Raw genomic sequence first — 4,510 nt, forward strand, 5'->3', positions numbered from 1 at the left:
TAGAAACAACAGTAGCATCACTCTAAGAAGGCCGCAATATTAATATAGAATGTATTAGTCTAATATTCATGGTATCTGATATAAAAGTTGTTCCTGTGTGTTGCATCAAGAACAGAGTTTTGATTAAGTAGAGTTGAATGGGGTTACTCAGTAATCAAAAGCAAGTATCAGTGTTTCTAGTGATATGAAAGCCATTGAAATTTTAAGTATTTTTAACAAGGAAGCACTTCAATATAACACAAAGTAGAATATATTACATGTATGTGTATATATATATATAAACACACATATACATACATCTATCTATTTATCTATCTATCGATCTATCTATTCATCTATCTAAATATATATTTATACATACATACGTATACACATACAATTTATATTATATTATATATCAAAATATTCATTACTGTATTTTCCTGTTCTTTTCATCAGGGTTGTTTTGTTATTCTTCTTCACTAAAAACATTGCTGTTATTTCATTTTTCCTTCCATCCTGTTCACCGATTCCTGTTTTGCTTGTCACTGTGAAAACACTTTGCTTGATTCTTGGCTTTTAAGAAATTTTTATTGTTGATAAATTCAAAACAATACAATCGCTATCAACAACAAATCATTTATTTACAATTATTGCAAAATATTTGGAAGTTTTTCTCACTTCAAAAGGTTTGATGAATCATAAATATCATTTTTATCTAATATCTAAACATATTCAAATTTTTCACTTAATATCGAAATTGTAAACAATTTTCTATTCTATATGTTCACCAAGTTTATTTTATTATCAAATTGAGAATTTTTGTTGTTGATGTTGTTTATGTCGTTGTTGTTTAGTCTTCTGTAAATGTGTACACAATAAACTGCATAAAGTTCATTACAGTTATTAATTTCTTCAAGTTTTAATTCATTGCTTCTGGATGTTTATCTGGATTTTACTAACAATCATTTTTGTAATTTTATAGTAAATTCTTTAAAGGTGGAAGTATAGAAACATTAACGTGAAGCATTTACTTACGTCATAATTAAAAATAATTATGGTTTCAAATTTTGGCACAAGTCCAGGAATTCTGGTACTTATTTTATTGACCCCCAAAAGGATGAAAATCAAAGTTGACCTCAGCAGGATTTGAACTCAGGTCTTAAAGATGAATGAAATGCTGCTAAGCATTTGCCCTGGCATGCTAACACATCTGTCAGTTCTCCAGCCTACAATTAAAAATAATAATAATAATAATAACAAAGAAACCTTGATTTGCTTCAGGTGCAGGTGTGGCTGTGTGGTAAGAAGCTTGCTTCCCAATTACATGGTTCTGGTTTCAGTCCCACTGCATAGCACCTTGGGAAAGTGTCCTCTACTATAGCCTCGGGCCGACCAAAGCCTTGTGAGTGGATTTAATAGACAGAAAAGGAAAGAGGCCTGTCGTATATATATATATATATATATATATATATATATATATATATATATATATATATATATATATGTATATATTTTCGTATATATATATATATATGTATATATATATATATATGTATATATTTGTGTGTCTGTATTTGTCCCCCCGCTATCTCTTGATATCCGACGTTGGCGTGTTTATGTCTCCATAACTTAGTGGTTCAGCAAAAGAGCCCGATATAATAAGTACTAGGCATTCAAAGTATAAGTCCTGGAGTCAATTTGTTCGACTAAAGGCAGTGCTCCAGCATGGCCACAGTCAAATGACTGAATCAAATAAAAAAAATAAAATCTCCAATCTAAGAAATTAATCATATTTCCCGGTAAAGACAAAACAAAAAGGCAACCATATTCTCTTGAGGAGAATGAAGATGAGTTGCAGTGGTTGAGATAAACGATGGGCTAAGATCATGCTCCAGTTGCTACCAAAAGTATTTTTCTATTGTAGATTATTTCAGTAAGAAATAGATGCTCAGTGTTCTGCAGGTCTGTGGAAAATGAACATCATTCTATGGCTGTGTGCAGAGTAACAGCCGAAGACTTCCAGTGGCATTTGCTACTCGTCCATATTGCCTCTTCCCCAGCACCATTGGACTTATGAAAGAAGTAAGATGGTGTTGGTGCTGGTGTCTTGGTTTGCTAAACAACCACCATGGTGAATATTGTCATAGGAGGCATGGTCCATGCAGAGCCCGTCTCACTTTCTCATCCTTAGAGCTTGTATTGATCTGGTGTAACAAGTGCATCATGGATCAGGAAACGGGATTTGTATGGAATTATCTTCTCTTAGATGAGCAGCTAAAGAGCTGAAAGGCCTCACCTGCCCTTCATCCATTCTCAGATCTGTTCTGACCAGACCTGTGATAGTTTTATATTATAGGGTCACATAAGATACTTCATCTGTTTTCTTACTTCAGTTTAATATAGAGCTCAGTTCATGCCTGACCCCTAATTGACTGTTTCTTCTCATCAGCTGAGGTCAGTGTGGATGTATAGGTTGTGGTCAGGCTTAAGTGAGAGAACGATTGGAAGAGAGTGGTAATGAAATGGTGATAGGATGAGACTGAAGGTGTCAGAAGAAGTGGAAGCTGGTGCATTGGAGAGAGAGAGAGAGAGAGCTTGGTGGAATGGTGTCGAGGGAAAAGAGGATGCAGTGTGTTGGATTTCAGATGCAGGGTGTAAAGGATGAAGAGTAGCTTGACAATGAAACCAACTTGATAAACATATACAATTGATAAGGGTGGGGGACAGGGTGGATAACAGCATTGAATAAAAAGACTGGCCATGTGTTGGGTCTGAGTCTCAAAGTCATGACTATGGCTACAGAGAAAGAGGAGAGAGAGGAACTTAGAGTAGGGTGTGCTAGGTGTAGGCGTGGTGGGAGGAGGGAAAAAAACCAAGGTAGGGGTGGGAGTGAAGAGAAGTAGGGAGGGTGGAGATGGAATGGTGGACAGAGAGGATAAAGTGAAGAAAAGTGAAGGAATTATCAGAGATGAATGAAATGAAATGGAGAGATGAGTGATAAGACGACAAAGGAGACGAAAGAGTTTATGTCTCCATTGCAGAAAGAAATGGTTCAGATAGAATCAATAATATAATGATTGTATAATGCTGGGGTGCCACAGTATAACACTGGGGTGGAGCCAGTGTCACACTATTGGTATAGTTCATTAACGAAAATGAGGAACAAAATTATACAAATTGCAATAAATTTCAACTTATTTACTCTTACTTCCACTAATAAAAAAATTAGTTTCTGCTCATTAGACATAAAGCCCTATATCTGCAATAGAAAACTAGGATTTTGGGATATTAAGTCTTTCTTCAAAAGATTTTGTAATGAAAGGGAAATGAATTGGCTTCAGGTTCTAACCAAGAATTTTAACTGGGTTACAAACTCCATTTACTGACAATGTAATTCCAGTCAAGAATTTCTTTGTTTAATCAAAGAAACCATAAAATATGACAATTCCATTGCTATTGCTTTGTTATTCCTTGTTTCTGTGAATATATTTGTACTATAGTGCTTACTGTAATTTCACCATTTTCGAATATCAAGTGGACATTACGGCAAGTCTTTACACATCAAGTTTCTCTGCTTTGTCTTCTGCACTGAGTTCATCATTTTGTTCAAGGCAATTTGACTGTTGCTAAGTCTCCTTATGCTGAATAATAAAAACAACAACAACAACAACAACAACAACAACAACGACGACGACGACGACGATGATGATGATGATGATGATGATGATGATAATAAAGATAATAATACAAAACACAATGCGAATACAAAAGACACCATGACAATGTGACATAAATGATCCATTAGAAGCTCTGTGGAAATCATGGCCTACAAAGAGCAAAGACATGATATGAGCAAACCCCAGAAGAAGTCACCAAAAATGAGAACTGCAAAATCCTGTGTGATGCAATAATCCAGTATGATCACCTGACCATACATGATAAACCTAGTGTTGCTGTGGTGAATAAAAAAGAAAGAACATTTATGATAATCGACATAGCATGCCCCGGTGACAACAGGATCAATGTGAAAGAAGAAGAAGAAATAAACAACTATGATGATTTGAAGTGGGAAATACGAAAGTTGTGGTCAAAAAAGAGAGTAGATGTGATTCCAATAATAATTGGTTCTCTTGGAAGTATCAACACTCAACTACTAACTTGGCGGGAAAAGATTGGTGCAACTGTGAAGGTAGAACACCTACAAAAATCAGCATTGCTTGGAACTGCAAGAATTCTTCAGAGGGTTCTTGAAGGATGACAACTAAACAAGTGTTTCTTTAGTCTGCTGGCACTTTTCATCATACCAAGCAAAATAAGCTGTGAGTTTTTATATAATAATAATCATAATAATAATAATAATAATAATAATAATAACTTTAGCTGTCCCAGTTATAAGCTACAGCTACAACATCCTTAACTGGACACTAAACGAACTATGTAAAATAGACAGGAAAACAAGAAAAATAATGACAGGATATAGGATGCACCACCCAAAATCTGACAAAGAAAGGCTATATATACAACGCAC

Source organism: Octopus bimaculoides, chromosome 8, assembly GCF_001194135.2.
Source record: "Octopus bimaculoides isolate UCB-OBI-ISO-001 chromosome 8, ASM119413v2, whole genome shotgun sequence".
NCBI lineage: Eukaryota > Metazoa > Mollusca > Cephalopoda > Octopoda > Octopodidae > Octopus > Octopus bimaculoides.